Below are 16,786 nucleotides of genomic sequence, written 5' to 3'. Positions count from 1 at the left end.
GCTGGGGATATGGAGATGATCTCTCCATTAAAATTATTGCTTCTTGTTTGATGCCTCCCCTCAAAAAAGGGATAAATGGGGAGGTGTTTCAATACCCCATCTGAAAATAAAGGACGCAGAAATGATCCCCCAAGAGAATTGCAGGAAAGGAGGAGTCTGTGCTGCAGAGCTGAGCTCTGATAAAAGGCATTTTGTGCCATCAGTTTCTTTGTTAATGGGACCCAAAATGTGAGAAGAACTTTTGTGTGGCTGCAGCAGAGCCTGCATTTCTCAGCGGCTCGGGATGTGTGAGAGGTTGTTCTCCTCTCGTGCCATCTCAGGGGGGATTTGCAAACCTGCAGAAACCAAGTTTTGGCAAACCTCGGTGGTACCAGGGCTCACTGGGAGAGGGGGTGGGGGGGACTCCTGGAGTTCAGCAAAACTGGAAAAAGCAAAGGAAAGCCAAGGGGGATGAGGGAGTCTGGCAGGAGCACATGGGGTGAAGTGCATGCAAACCTCCAGCTGACACAAGCTGTGTCCTCTCCCACGAAAAGCTTCATCATAATCTGTGCAAACATCACTTCAGGATAAACACAATCCTGCTATAAATACCCCCGGCCATTTCCTGTTGTTCTTTCTGCAGCTTGCACAGGGTTTGTGTCTGGCTGAGGGTGTGACTGAATCCACACAGTCACACATGTCCCCTGCTCTGTGCTCCAGTGAAAATGGCTTTTTCTGCTTAAAATCAGCCACTCTGGGGTTTGTGCCACTGAGCTGAACATTCATCCTCAATGAACCAGGAATATTCTTTATGGAAGGAATTCAGGGCAGCAAAATGGTAAAAACTCCTGCTATCGAGATGAATTGACTTGAATGTCTATATGCACTTAATTAGAATTAAATTAATGACACTTCATTACTTAACTGTACTTTAATATACCCTTCCCATCCCTGGAAGTGCCCCAAGCCAGGTTGGATGGGGCTTGGAATAACCTGGGGTAGCAGAAGGTGTCCCTGCCCATGGGGTGGAACGGGATTATTTTTAAGGTCTCCCAGCTCAAACCATTCAGGGATCCTGTGCCACAGTTTGTCACATTCATCCACGTTTCCGTCCAAGGTTACTTCAATTATATCCATTCTTCATTTTGACTGTCAAAGGAAATCAAGCACATTAAAACCTGAATTGAGAGAAGCAGAAATGCAAATTCCTCTTGCCTTGTTTTATGCCTGATATTTACCGAACTTTGTGTTTTAAGTGGATTTGTTATTTCAGTGAAAATGGAAGCAAAAGTCACACTCTCATCTGCTTGTTAATCACAGAAATACCTCAAGGAGAAAGGAAACAAATTGAGGGGAGGGCCTTGGATCCTCATGTATGAATTAAGTCTTTAGAGAAACAGACTGAAAGTTCCTGCAACAACAGAATTTTTAACTCAGCACTTTCATTCAAACTATTAATTTTTTTTTTTTAATATAGCATTGGCAGTATTCTTTTTGCTAACCAGAGTGAGCTGAAAGCCTAGGTTATAAATACTTGGCTTAGACTTTCTACCCAAATAGAGCTAAAAACTTTGGGTCATACATTAAAGATAACTTGGGCACATCCAAGGAAGATACTGTGCTGTTTGAGTCTTTAAAAGTTCCTTCCCAAAGTGATAAACAAACCCAGATTTACATTGCCCAGACTTATTAAGCTTGGATCTGTCATTGTAGTTGGTTCTAATTAGAGAGTCAATCCCATCTTTATGAAATTCCAGAAATTATAAATTGTTCCTTCCGTTTATATGAGAAAATGGGAAGGGAATTTTTCAGATCATGGACAGACTGGAACTGGCCCACTGGGGAAAGAACCAGGGCCCAGCCGATCTCTTTGCTCCTACCCAAAAAATCAGGCAGGAATGCTCAGAAGCAGAATATTCTTTTAAAAGATCATTGTGAACCAGTTTCCCTGTGCCTGCAAGCCAGTGAGGCAGAGTGGGTGTGCGCAATGGAGCTGTTTGCTGTGAGAGGCAAGCAAGGAAATGGGAATTGCAGGCAAGGCTGGGGAGAAAAGGCCTAATGAATGAAACAGAGACAGAATGTTCTGTCCCTGCTCCGGCTGGTGCAGGCTTTACCTCTGTGCTGTTTTATATGAGCTGAGTGAAGGCACAGAGTAGGATCTGAGGAGGTTTAAATGAAGGATAAAATGTATTTGCTTGCCTGATTCAGATTTTCCCCCTCGAAGATGCCCCTGAAGAAAACCCCCTTGTTTGCACATCCCACTGTGGCTCAGCACCTGAGGCAGTACCCTGGGACCCCAAATCCTTGTGCTCTCAGCCCAATTTTGCTGCAGTTGTGCTGTGTGAGCCCCCCTGAGTGACGTCCTTGGGCCTCCTGTGACTGTGTGACAGAAAAGTTGTCCAGAGATGAGAAAAGCAGCATGAAATCTGCCCCTAAAGGTGACCTCGAGCATGTGAGAGACAGGCAGGCAATATTTTGACATGTTTAACAATCCCCACCAACATTTTTCCTTGATGACACTGAAAAAGTTGTCTCCCTGGTTAACCCTGAGGTCCCCTGGCATTCCCAAACATGTTCTATTTGGGGTGACATGGAGAAGGAGGAGGGGACAGTAAAACATCAGTGATTACATCAGTGTAGGACATGTAAAATTATCTGCCCATGATCTCCTCTGCTCCCCCAAACCATTTATCTGTGTAATTAAAATGTGACCAGAGGCTTTGGCCCCACCAGCTTCTCCTGGAGCTGACTCCTATTTCCAGCCTAGTCCTCCCCACATCCCTGGCAGTGCCCAAGGCCAGCTTGGGGCACCCTGGGATAGTGGAAGGTGTCCCTGACCATGGCAGGGGTGGGACTGGATGGGCTTTAGGGACATTCCAGCCCAAACCCCGCTGTGACTCTGCAATTCTAATTTTGAAGTGCTTTACCCATTTTCCCTCTTCCCCCTATTTTGTAGTAGCTCCATCAGAGGTTTTGTCAGCAAGTCCCCAACCAGGCCCAGGTCCTTTCAAAGCTTTGTTCTTTGTGAGACTGATTTTTTTTACTGATAACCCTATAAACATCATCTGAAGCAATGTTTGGGATTTCTTTGTTGCCCCCATGGAAGAGAAATTCCATCATCACCCTCACCTAAGACTCCCAGGAAGAGGCAGGGCAGCCCCAGGGAGGCACTGCTGAATTGCTGAAATCTCACTCCCAGAGGATGCTGATGAGGAAGGTGACTGTAAGACCTGCCACGAGGCTCTCCTGCTTCCTCCCTTGGATGTTCCTGTGGGACCTTCCCAGCCAGGGAGAACCTGTGCCTTCAAAGGGCCCCACTGAGATCCCCGAGTGTTGAGGACAACCAGACCCCAAAAAACTCAACTCAGGCTGCAAGAGATGCTCAGAGCAGTCTGTGCCAGGTATCCCAGGAGGATCCACTTTTCCTTTGGTCTCTCTGAGATCTCCATAGTCCTGGCAGGATAAGAGTCTGGTGTAGTTTGTGTCACCATGATATCAAAATGCCAGATGTTACTGATATTTAGGTATCTGTGCAGTCAAATGGCATCAGCCAGAGCCAAAAACAAAACAGATTTTCTTAAATTATTTCTAAGCATCCAATTGCTTCTTTAGCAAATATAATAATTAAAAAATATAATTAAAAGTCTACAGACAACAACTGCTTGGCTATTGGAAGTTTTCCAGGACAGATCCTGTGTGAGTTAGAACCATTCTTGCATTCACACAAAGCACAAAAATCCACAATGAGTTTCAGGGAAGGTTGGATCACACATCACCCCAAAGGCAAAGGCAGAACTCCCAGTGGCTGTGCTGGCATGGGGAGCCTTAATTTGGTCCTGTCCCCAAAGGCTGTGACAGAATTCACTGCGTTCGTACCAGGGACAGATACAGGAGATTCCTGTGAGATACAGTTTGACCTTTTCCTACGTGGTGTCTTTTCCTCAGAAAGATGAAAATGGATCCAAGCCCTCCTGTCCCCTGGAAAGGCTGAGTTCTGACATGCTGCCCTACCTGGTGCCTTTTCAGTTTTTTCAAGCCTTCCTTTGAAACTCCACTTTAGTTAGAAACCAATTGCAATATTTTAAGGAAACTGAAAAGGTTAAAACTGCAATAGAACACTCAGAATATCCAAAACAATCTTTGGTTAATTTAAGGTGGAATTCTCTTTATAATTGTTTTGACCTTCTGTCCAACATTAGGACTGAAAAATTTCCCCAAATCTTCAGAATTTTCTCAGGATACAACAAGGATCTCCCACCACATTCTGGACTTTTCCATCCCATACCCCATGGCCTTGACACCCTTTTTACCCCTCATTTTACACAGAAAACTTTGGCTAGAGCTGAACAAACAACTTTGCTGCCGAGATGGTAAATGAGCCCCCATTTCCCAAATGTCACTGTAGTACTGAAACCACAGGACCATCTTGCGGCCACTTCCTGGCCATTTCCTGCTTGCTTGAAAGCTGAGGAAATGAGGTATGCTGAGGTGTGAACTCAGTTTGTTTGTATGGGGAGAGCACTAAGAGACAGAGATACAGCCCATGACCAAGGTTTCTGGGCTCAGAAAAAAACCTCCAAAACCTAAGAGCCCATTCCTAAGGCATTTGCATATGAATGTTAAACACTGCACCTGGATTAACCTGCAGGGACTGCCTGACACTCCCAGCTAGGGCAGAACCTGGCTGTGGCTTAGGACTCTGTCAAGGTGTGCCTCAATTGATTTTCTTTGGGTTTAAGCCCTCAGTTTCACTAAAATCAGGAATGGGTATTTGAGCGTGGTTGGTTGTTGGTTTGGTTTGGTTTGGTTCGATCTGGCTTGGTCTGGTTCAGTTTGGTCTGGTTTCATTTGGTTTGGTTCGGTTTGGTCTGCTCTGGTTTGGTTTGGTTGGGTTGGATTTGGTTGGGTTCTGTTCAGTTTGGTTAGGTCTGGTTGGATTCGGTTTGGTTTAGTTTGGTTTGATCTGGTTGGGTTGGGTTTGGTTCAGTTTGGTTTTGTTCAGTTCAGTTTGGTTCAGTTTGGTTTGGTTCGGTTCGGTTCGGTTCAGTTTGGTTCGGTTTGGTTTGGTTTGGTTCGGTTCAGTTTGATTCAGTTTGGTTCAGTTTGGTTTGGTTTGGTTCAGTTTGGTTTGGTTTGGTTCGGTTCAGTTTGGTTCGGTTTGGTTCCGTTTGGTTCAGTTTGGTTTGGTCTGGTTTGGTACGGTTTGCTGTGCAGTGCTCCCGTTCTCCTGCCAAGACAAGAGCAGGGCCACCCCTGGCTGTGACCCTGCCACAGGGACAGTGTGAAATGCCAGCCCAGGACTGGCACAGCTCAGGCTGTGAATTCCTTGGGCTGGCATGGCCCCTTCTCCTCACGCCTTGAGGAGCCCAGGTTGATGCCAATTGTTCTGGGCCTCTTTAATCAGAGTTTCATCAGCCAGCAGCCTCTCCCCCGAGCCCTGCCGGCAGAGCTGGGTCTCTGCAGGGTAGCTGCTGCTCCTGCGGGCAGGGCTGGGAGCAGGCTGGGTTATTAGCAGGGAAAGCTGATTGATTTATGAGAGCAGAAGGCTCCTGTGCTCCAGCACAGGTTATTCTCCAAATGCAAACTCTCCTTCACTTCACACACACGAAGTGGCCGAGTGCTGTGTTATGAATGGGCCCCTTTGTTACCCCGGGCCCGACACCACAGACTGTTTAGTTCATGTCTGTGCTTTAGCAAAGGAGGACAGGGTCTGCAAGACAGATGTGCCCTTTAATTGCAGGGAAATATTAGAAGATCGTTAAGCCATTTCTGACAGGGCTTTCCTCCGGCTCAGGGAGTAGGGAGTTGTTTTGGGAAGGCCAAGGAGCAGCCCTGCCTTGTCAGCCCCACAAACAGGACCTTGTCCTGCTCCCTCACCCCAGCACTAAACAAAACCAGAGGAGGTTCACTCAGAAGCCCCACTTTGCTGCCAAAGCTGCAGAGCTACATCTCAGAGAGAACTCTCCTTACACTGCATCTGATAAAAGGCTTTTCAACACAGCTCAGGGGACTTGCCCTGCTGGAGATAAGAGCAGCGCTATCAGCTCTGCTGAGAACGTGGAGATGTGCCGAGGGTTCTGCTTCTTATTTGTGTTACTGAGCCCAGGCTGAGTGTAAGAAACTCTCCAGCAAAAGGAAGACATGCTGCAGTCTGCTCAGAAAACACCCCAAAGTGCAGGGGGAAAGGCAGATCCTCTGCTCTGTAGTCAGCTCAGAAAACACCCCAAAGTGCAGGGGGAAAGGCAGATCCTCTGCTCTGTAGTCAGCTCAGAAAACACCCCAAAGTGCAGGGGGAAAGGCAGATCCTATGCTCTATAGGAGAGAGAGCTTCATGGGCAAGCTGGGGTTTAGTCTTGGTTTAGTTACACTGACACAATGACTTGGAGCAGTGTTTGGGTGCTTTGTGTTGGTTACCATGCTGCAAAATTACTGGAAGAGCCTCATTTGTGTTTGCAGGGCACCCCTGAGATGGTGGCTTTGTTTTTTTGGATCATTGCTGTGACAGAACTTGACAGCCCCTACTTCAGTTATCAACTCAGAGCTAATGATTTTCATTTAAAATACAGCAAAATAAACCAGGACAAACCCATCACATTGAAGGTACAGGTGGGGATCTGCTGAGGGATAACGTGAATCCCATAGTGGTCTGAGCAGAGTCCTGGGGATGGCAGAAACCGGCAGAATCAGCCCCAAACTGGCCCTTGGGGACAGTGTGAAAGAGAAGGAGAAGGATGCAGAGCTGAGTGACCTGGCCAAAGCCACAGCACTGAGTGGGCTCTGGGCTGGGATTTGCCCCCTGGCAGCCCTGGCTCCCAGCCCCTCCCAAACTCACCAGGAGCCTCTGCTGCAGCTCTGGTCTGCCCTTCCTGCAGCAGAACATCCAAAATCCCTGCCAGGGGCTCACCCACGGACCCTGCTGACCGGATATTGGATCTCCCAGGCAAGGAAAACTATCCCTGGGCACAGACTTGGACCATTCTGTGGTTCTGGGACTTCCCGAGGTGCCAAGGGACCTCATTTATCTGAGCCAGGCTCAAAGCCCTTCTCAGTACCACACTGATAAAGCCAACAGCCTTTCTGTTAATGGTCACTGATAAGAGATTTTGGAGAGGGTTTTTTACATAGTCTCAGAGGAAAGTCAGTTTTGCTTTGTCTATCAATCCTATCCCTGGGGTAACACTTGGCTGTTCCGTGGCCTCCTTTTCCAAGGACAAGGGATTTACAAAATCTGAGCTCTTTGCAGGGCAGCATCACACAGACAGGCAAACTGAGGCGTGGGGACATTAACACAGCTGTGAAAGAGCCCTTTTTTCAATTTTACTCTCACATCTGCTGTTGGCTGAGCTAGGAGCCAGTATTCACTGCCTGGTTTTTGTAGATTCTTGCTGATTCAAGCCTGGTTCTTGTAGGTGTAACATCAGAGAATGCCTTGGATGTGTTTATTTAGTGGGAATGTTTGTCCTCAGCAAGAGCTTCACTACATTTATGCAGCAGAGGCTCTTTCCCTGCTGCAGCCCCCTGGAACTCTTGGTGGGGTGTCCTTTGCTCTGCCATGTTTGATATCAGGAGGAGGAGCAGCACCTTGTCAACCCCTTTTTGTATGGCAGTGTTAACTTTGGGCTCCGGCCCAGATGCCAGGATGGGATTCAGCCTTTTTGTCCAAGAGGTAGTTGTGATGGCAGTGCCTGAATTCTTCCAGGACCTTCCTTTTGCACCAAAGTTAAAACATCACCGTTCCTTTGTGAAGAAATCAAAAGCCCCTGGGAATTTCCACTGGTGTAAACTGGGTTTTCCTGTTCAAATATCTCGATGGAGATTGACAAAGAAAATATCTCAGTGTAACCCGCCGAGCTGTTTTCCTTGGAATGCCACGGGCAGGCTTGTTCACAAAATCTCTGCTTTTGCTATAGGCGTAGGCAGAAACAATCCCCTCACTGGAGCCACAGGGGCTGGGCTCGGTGCACAAGGAAAACACAGATCCGTGCCATCCCAGCAGGGTGGCAGCCCTCAGCTCCACTGCCAGGCTCAGCAGAGCAGATGGGGTGTGGGTCAGGAGCCAGGGGATGCTGCAGTGCTGCACAGGGGCACCCAAGTGTGCCCAGGGGTAGGGAAATGCAAACCTGGGCCAATCACAAGATTTAAACCTGATATTTGAGAGGCATTTATGACACTGTAGTTCCCAGCACCTGTAAACGGGAGTGTGATTTGTGTGACTTCAGGCTCTTTGGGAATCTCTCTGTCAGACCTGTCCATCCCAGTCAGAGCCCTTTGTCTGGCAAAGAGGCAGAGATCAGACTCCTGGTGCTGGATCAGGAGCGTGCATGTGCTCCTTGGGGAACAAATAGATTCCTGTGAGTCCTGGACCTCCTCACCCCTGTCCTCTTATCTCTGGGCTCTGTGGGATGGAGGCCCTGACCCAAGCAGCCTGCTCTGGGCTCAAACCCTGAGTTTGCACTCTGGATGTCTTGGGCATCCAGATGCTGAGCTCAGATTTAACCCAAACCCAACTCTGGGGTCAAACCCCCAGTTTGCACTCTGGATGTCTTGGGCTTCCAGACCCTGAGCTCAGATTTAACCCAAACCTGGCTCACAGCTCAGGACACAAATAGACCCAAGCCCTCACACTGGAAAACCCATGCCACATCTCATTTTGGATTCAGCTGCAGGATTGTGTTGGACTTGTGTTTGCCCCCATAGTGTCCAGACCGTGGCTGTGCACTGTAGGTGTCAGTGATGGATTATTCCATATACTTCCTTTTAGCTGAGCATTCCCTCGAGAGCTGCTGAGGTGCTCCAGGCTCCAGGCCCAGGAAGCAGCGCAGGCTGTGCTCGCTCCTGGAGATGCTGCTGGGATCCTTTCTTGCTGTTGTTTTTCCTCAGTCTGGGATAAGTCATCTCGGGCTGCAGGAGCTTGTTTTGTTCTCTGCGGATGGAAACAAACCAGCCCCCGATGGCCGCTTCCTGATGGGCTTCCTGCGATTGTGCAGGGAACGGTGTCAGGGAACAAAACAGGATACGGCACGGGCTTGTGAATGTAACGGGACAATGGTATCAAAGTGGAATAAAAATAATGAATGGGCACTTCTGGAGCCTTGAGTCACAACCTGAAATATTTGTGTCTCCTGAAGCTGCCCCCTCCCACCTCTTGAATTCCTGGGAGAATGCTCTTTTTACAGTTTCCAGTGCTTTGGCAGTAGGAACCCAAAGAGAAAAGATGATGAGGTTTCATAGCTTGCACCTATTCCTTTGTGCTTTCAAGACTCTGCTTTCTGTCCTTTCCCAAGGCAGCCTGAGAGGAAGCCCAGAGATGGGACAAACCTTCTCTCATATCAAACCCCCAGCATTTTTAGTTTTCTCCATTTGTTGTTTTCCTTTCTAGGGCAAATTATTTCTATTGAAAAGCTTCAATTTATCTCTGCATGTTGGAAACAAACCCTGCAGGATTGTCACAGTCTCAGTTTCTGGCACAAGTAAAAATAGCCCCCAGAAGCTCAGCTTTAAGGGACAGGGTGACACCACTGCAGTGGCAGATGCAGCTGGGGGTGAGCTCAGCTCAGTCTGCAAAGTCCTGATGGAATGCTGGCCACTGAGAAGAGCCTCTGGCAGCACATCAAGGCGAGGGGCTGGGCACTGGGTGCTCCAGGACAGAGCTGAGGTCAGCACAGCATTTCTGCATTTGTGCTCCGGGATTCTTGGGGTTTGTCAGCAAGCCAGACTCTGAAACCATCTTGCAGTTTCCCTCCCTGTTTCTTCAGCAGAGAAGACCATAAAAATGCTACAATAATATTTACTGAAGGGTGCATGTTCCCAGTTAGGTCCATGTGTCTCTGTTTACAAACACATCTGCTCAGAGCAAGGCAATTATTTTAAAAGCGTGAGGGGACAAAGAAATGAAATGAAAAGGAAGGTGAGCTAGAACTGGGTGGATTTGAGTGCTCAGCCCTGGGAAGTAATCACCCCACAGTGTCAGTCTCAGTGAGAAGGGGATACAGCTTCAGAGGAGAAAAGCTGTGGGCGCAGAGGAGTGGAGACACCAGCACAGGAAAGTGACTGAAGGGAGTGTTAATACCTGGCAAAGGCTGATTGATTTTCTGGGAACATGACATGGCTTGGAAAGGGTCTTGTGAGATCATACAGTCCTCGGCCTGAGCAGGGTCAGGCTGGTTAATCCATAGAGGTGAATCCTTTTGAGTTCTGTGTCGCTTCAGGCTCCTGGGAAAATCTCCAGCTCAGGACTGTCCATCCCAGTTAGAGCCATTTTCTGGTTTTTATCGGATGCCAGATTTCCAGTGATGCAGGGAAATTACCTGCCAAGATAAGAAAGCTGGCCCAAGCCATGCCAAAGGTAAAGCTTCCAGCACTCAGGACAGGTTTCACTCTGGCCTTATCCTGAATCATCTCATGTGTCCTGGTTGGCAGAAGCAGGCAGGGAACAGAAGCCAGGGAGTGCTCTGGAAAGGGCAGCCAGAAGCTGGGCTTTGTCCCAGTGGACACACCTCTCATCCCAGTGTCAGTCCCAGCAGGGTGGGGAGCCCTGGGGAGGCCAGGAGTGCTTGGGGAGCTCCCTGTCCACAGCCCAGGGATGGGATGAGCCAGCTGGGGGCTGACAGGGCTGTTCCTGCTCCAGGCACAGCTGCTGCTGCTCATGTTCCATGGGAAATGCTGCAGCACACTCCAGGATTTCAGGGTGATGGGGATGGGATGGTCCTTCCAGCCTCAGCTTTCACCACATTTACTTTCCAGAGGTCAAGGGGCCACAGAGATAATTTGGGCAGGTTCTTTTTAAATTCTACCTCCATTCCTGGGCCTGTGCTCAGACCTCACAGAGGCTTTTCCTGGGGATTTCCCACAGTTCCAGGCCTGGTTTAAGCCTCCTTATCATTATGCTTAATGCAGCAACTTGCTGGGAAAGAGAAACTGTCACCTGGTTATTCCCAGTTGGCTGGAAACAAACCAAAATAGGCCCTGAAACCATTAATGTGAAGTCTAGACAGAGGGAAAAAAAAGTCTTTGGTCCAGATCCTATAAAAGTGTGCCTGAAGTAAAGTGCTTTTCTGAGAAGTACAGAATAATGATTTATACTTTTATCCTTTTTGGGTCTGCTTTTGGGATGAAAGTAATAGAGCATTGATTTTAGCAGCCTTCTTTTACCCACTTGATACAAAATTTCATGGGAATAGTGAGCATAAAAATAACCCCCGAAAGATAGAGATATTTTTTCCCTTCTGACAAGTTTTGCCAAATCATTTTGCCCCAATTTTGAGCTGTCTAATTTCAGCATGATTTTGGTGGTTTTCAGTGTTTTTGCTGTTTCTACTGCTCTTACTCCTGCTTTGTTTCCCCCTAACATGAGTTACCATCTTATGATTTCCCATTCATTTGAACTGGGAAGGAATTATGTTGTACTCCAAGGCTGCCAAGCTACCCTTGGATGGAGTAGCCTGGGTGGAAAGAGAAGGAAAGGGAAGAAAAGGCAGCCTGGGCCGAGTGGGTGGCTCTGAGCAAGTCTCCAGTGCAGGCTGGGGCAAAAACCTGCAGTGTGGGATATCCTAAAATTAATGAATGAAACTCCACTTTCATACCCACAGAAATCCTCAGATGTGCAGACATTTGGACACAGCGTTAAAGGTTTACTGCCATCTTAACCCTGAGTGCTGCTGCAGCAGGAAAGGGGGCTTGGAGCAGCCTGGGAGAGGGGACGGTGTCCTTGTCCTTGGCAGGAGGTGGAACAGGAGGAGCTTTAAGGTCCCTTCCAAGCCAAGCCATGCCATTCCATGACTGTGACAACAGCCTGCATCTCATCCCATCCCTCCTGGGGCAGGGCCAGCTCTGGGCAGGGATTCCAGCAGCTGGGATGTCCCAGCCCCACCAGCAGCAGTGGGGAAATGCTGTGAGCAGCACTGTGGGGGACACTGGGAAGTGCTGCAGGTGGGTACCAGGGGGAAGAACAGGGCATCTTGAAGTGACAAGTGACATCCTGCTTCAGTCAGCAGGGGGATGATGGATCTCCAACTGCAGCCAGGAAACGCTCCTAAGCAGGACTTCAGTGGATTGTGAAGGGCACAAGATTGGATTGAGGTTGTTGGCAACCAAATGTTCATTATTACAGTTTTCTAGGGGGAGTTCTGGGGAGTCCTTGCCCCAGTCACATCCTGTAAGGAAGGTGGAATAGCAGGAGCAAACCTCAGGAAAAGTGGTCTGGAAAAGCTGCAGAGGGAACTCTTGGTTTGATTGGGAGCAAAGGAGGAGTGGAAATCTGAGAGTGTGCCCAAAGGATTCCTGTGTGTGTCCCCGAGGCAGCACTGGCCAGGGCTCAGTGTCCCACAGTGTGCACAGTACAGGGCAAGAGAGGAGGGGAAGGCAGGGAGAGGGGAATGCTCCCAAATATCGAGGGTAGGGATGAGAACACTGTCTTCTAATCCAGTGCCCGATGCATCGTCATGTGCTGCCCCACAATCAGCACAGACTCTGCTACTTTTTGAATTTCTTACTTGACTCATTTTCTTGTAAGTCTGATGTTATCTTTGTGCTCGTATGAGATGTTGGCAGCAGAAATGCTGACTTCTAACACACTGCAGTGCCAAAGTCATCTCTACTCCAGGGCTGCTCCTCAGTGCAAACCCTGGGCCATGTGGGAGGCTGCTGGACCTCGGATTTTGGTGTTTTACACAGTTAGGTCTGGGATCTTCAGGTCCGTGTTGGCAACATTCTCTTCACAAAAATATTTCAGGAGTGATTTTCTCAAACGACCAGGAGTGGTGAAATTTTGGGGAGGGGGAAATAGGAAAGAAAACAACCACCTTTCTAGTGGTGGAATCATCTCTCTGTGGCACAATGGTTCAGGTACTCAGAACTCAGTCTTCTCTTCTAAGGCAGCCTTTGTGGAGGAGGATGAAGCTTTGATCTTTTAAATGTGGTTATGGCCAGAAAAGTGAATGCAGAGAGCTAAAAGTTGATGTTCAGTGAAATCTCATTGCACACGCATGGAATAACCTGTTATTGGGGACACGTGGGGTGACAGCACTGACTACTCACCTTGCTCCCCTGGCCTTTCTCCTGTCTCAAATGCCCTGTTCAGTTCATTAACTAACTGAAACCTTTGCTAAAGTGTGTGTGCCATCTCCCTTTGCAAGGAGATCAGGAAATCTCGTTTGAAGCACTGGTGGCTTGTCAGCCCTCCCAGAATGTCAGACTGGCTGTCCTGCCCTCAGGGCCAAAGCCAAACTGTGCCTCCGCTACGTACCCCTCACACCTGGGACTTGGGTCAGCATGGCTCATCCAAATAAAGGCAAACCTGATAATTCACTCTCTTACAACAGGAAACTGCTGTACAAATAAGAGGCACACCACAGATTCCTGCCTGAGGGATGCAGGAGTGTGTGCCAGCTCCTCCTTTGGGGCAGCCACTGCTGGGCTGCCCTGGAGGGGCTGGGGCTGGGCTGCCCAGGGCGCTGGACGAGCTGCCACGGCAACATTTATGCCAGGAATGTGATTAAAACCTGGAAAAACCGAGGCCAGCCTATTCCCAGAGGCACTATAAAGTAGCATATATGCCAGAGTAGCACACACAGCCCCTGTCTCGGCCTCAGGCTGGCCGGCCCGAGGCCACAGGCTGAGGCAGCGCCGTGTGGGGACCTGGTGGGCTGTGCCCGTCTGGGCAGGCTGTGTTGGCACCTGGACACCTCGGAGCGGTTTCCCAGTCTCCAAACACAGAGCAGCTCTCGATTCCAGGGGAAAGAAACTCGGTGTTTCACGGAGCCGCCGCTCTGTGCCTCAGGCAATCCCCCCTGAGCAGGCCGGGGAGCGGAGCCGGCGGCGAGCACAGGGAGGGCCGTGCACATCCCACAGGGGGCCGAGCCCTGGCCCCTTCCAGGAGTCGAGCCCGGGCCCCAGGCAGCCCCGGCCTTATGAAGGTGTCCCCACCAGCCAAGGCTGCCTGCTGCTTTTTCTGAGCTGGATGTGGGCACAGGGCTGAGCTGCTGGCAGCGGGGCTGGCTCCGTGCCACCCGCCCTGCCTTGCATGTCGCCAGCACTGCTCTGCTGTGCCCCTGGAGCTGAGCAGGTGTCACCAGCCCTATCTCTCCTCATCTGCCTGGTGCTCAGCTCCCCTGGGGCTGAGCCTTTGTGCTGCCACCAGCTTGGGTTTAGCTCAGAGCACTCCTGCCCCAGGAGCTGCCAAGAGCAGCCAGAGCATTTGGATTTCTCCTCCTGTTTTCAGGTTGAAACTTCATGCAGAACAAGGCAGAGCTCCTTCCCCGTGCCCCAGTGAGGTTATTGCTGTCCCAGTTAACACCAGTTGCATGCAGGCAGGTCTGAGCAGCCACTTTGTCTTTCAAGGAAGATCCTTATCTGAGGAGGTTCTCTGCCACATACTCTGTGTCACAGAGCAGCGTGTACTTGCTTGTACATGTAAAGTTGTATCTCATGCAGCCCCACAGTCTTGGTCCAGGGTTATTCTGTGGAGGGTTGATAGGTTTGGGGTTTTTTGGGACAGCTGCTTTCCAATTTCTTTACCATCAGAAAATTTCTTCAGAAGAAAAATGTCTTTAGGTAGAACAAGCAGCCTGGAATTAAGAGTGCCTGACTAAGCTTGAATTCAGAAGAACACTTCAACCCCTGCATAAGTCCTGCTGAATTGTAGTGAAAATTTTGTGAGCAACCTCTCACACTGATTTTGTGGGAGAACTCTCATTATCATTATTTTCCCAGATATTGTTTCCCTAAAACAAAAAACAATTATTCTATGTCTTTAGAGTATGTTTTTAGACTGCAAATCTTCAAACCAAAACACACAGAATCTTTATTGGATGAATTTTCAGTGGAATTCACATTTCCCTTTCTCTGCCCAGCTGAGACTGGGTCTAGAGGGCCCTAAGCCAGTCCTGCAGTCCAGTGTGATGTTCACCCATCATCTCAAGAAGGAAACCTGACACTTTCTGTACTTGAGGAAGTAGAAGCCTGCAGAAAATGTGACATTGGGAACCCCTGCCTGGGGTGAATGCTGACCTCAGTGAATCAGAGGAGCAGCAAATCCTGAGCTCTGATGGGAAGGCTTTGCTCCCCTTTAAGACTGAACCATCTCTTGTTTTTGTACCTTCCTGCACAGGGAAAGTGTGCAGCCTGGAGATAAAGCCAGCCCTCTGAGGGGTTTCTGACACAATTCACACCAATCCTTCTCAGGGACACCTTCCACTCCCTCCCTTACTCTAAAGCTGAAAAAGGGAGGGGTATTTTTGCAAGGTTGTGATCCACCAAGAAAAGCTGCAGGAAACGTTAAACACAGAGTGAGCTCCTTTCACCAGCCCACACCGGGCAGTGTGGGGTAAAACTCCTTTTTGCTGTTTAGTGGCTCTAACCAGTGTGAGAGGTTGACCACAAAGTGCAGTAAATGCTGGAACTTCAGCAGGATTTATACAAATGTTTGAGGGTTCCTCTGAATTAAAGCTTAGCCAGGCCCACTCCAGTTCTAGGCCACTTCGGCTTGTTTGGGTTTGTTACATGATCTGAGATCACAGATAGAAAAGCGCTGGTTTTTATAGGCCTGACTCTCTTTAAGTGGGTTAACTTGAGGGGGATTTTCGTGTTTACCCAGCAACTCTGAATTACTGATTTTTTTGTGACAATATCATGAGCCTGTGGTATCTGATTTGTGCTTAGATTCTGGTGTCATTCCAGGAGCTGCACTTCTCTAAGCTTTCAGAATTTCTATTTCCCTCCCTGGTTATGGAAGAATTTACAAAACAAACCTCCGAAACAACTACTTGGGGGAAGGGAGGGGGAGGGCAGGGAGAGAGCAAGAAATTCTTATTTTTAGAAGCTCCCTGTTGAGGCTGTGCCCTGTGAATGTTGAGCACGGGGGTTAGCACACACCAGGTTTCAGCTGTGTTCAGTGAGCCTCTGCAGCCCACACACCACTGCTGGGTGGCTTTTGAGCACTAAGAGCCCAGAGTAGGTGAGTCTGTAGCTTTGTTTTGGAGTCTGCTCCATCAGCTCACATGAAAATGGGGGCTGCTTTCAGTGCGGGAGGTTCCTCCTTCGGTTTCTGCCCTGCCACTCATAAAGGCAGCTGTGTTGTGTGTGGTTAGCTGAGCTCCCTCCAGAGCAGGCAGCCCTTGCCAGATGCACTTTGAGTCAGGCAGGGCTGTGCCAAAGCCATCAGGAGCCCAGCACTCCTTGCTTGGAAAACCTGAGCACATCCACACAAGGAAATTGATAGCCAGAATTTTTGTCAATATTTGGAGTTTCAGCAAGGAGGGGAAAAATAAAAAAAAAAGGGATAACAGTTTCCTGTTTTTAAGCATTTCTAGAAATGCACAGTTGGGTAACACACAGCCCTTCATTTCCCACAAAATAAACAAAAAGTGTAAAGTAATGCATTTTTTCCCCTACCACAAACACCCATAACTGTGACCTGCTTGGCTGCTTCTCCTTCAGCAGCAACCTCAAAACACAAACAGCACACAAACCCTCCAAAAGGAGACGTAGAGATCTTCACATGCCACTCCTGAGGTGTTCCCTGGTGGCTCTGGAGCAGCAGTGCAGCAGGTGGGCAGGTCGGTCACTGGGACTGCGACTGAGCTGCTCACAGCGAGCAGTGGGGTGACAGAGCCCCTGCGAGGTGACACAGCCCCCATGGGGTGACACAGCCCCCATGAGGTGACACAGTCCCCGTGAGGTGACAGCCCCAGCAGCTCCTCTGCTGTTTGCAGAGCTCCAGTGAACCTGAACGCTGCTCCCACCCAAAGCCAGCAGCCAGCAAAGCAGAGCAGAGTAACCCCTGGTTTGCATAGGGGCTCCTGGACCCCAA

At 49.1% G+C, this 16,786-nt stretch overlaps 1 protein-coding gene across 3 annotated transcripts in view; it reads left to right on the top strand.

Moving 5' to 3' along the window:
* FLI1 (Fli-1 proto-oncogene, ETS transcription factor) overlaps positions 1 to 16,786 on the top strand; it is an 89,237-nt gene that overhangs the window by 31,500 nt on the left and 40,951 nt on the right. The window lies entirely within an intron of this gene.

The sequence above is a fragment of the Passer domesticus genome, chromosome 23, assembly GCF_036417665.1.
Source record: "Passer domesticus isolate bPasDom1 chromosome 23, bPasDom1.hap1, whole genome shotgun sequence".
Classification (NCBI taxonomy): domain Eukaryota; kingdom Metazoa; phylum Chordata; class Aves; order Passeriformes; family Passeridae; genus Passer; species Passer domesticus.
The sequence above is the reverse complement of the archived record's forward strand: the minus strand, read 5'-3'. Positions and strand labels throughout refer to the sequence as shown.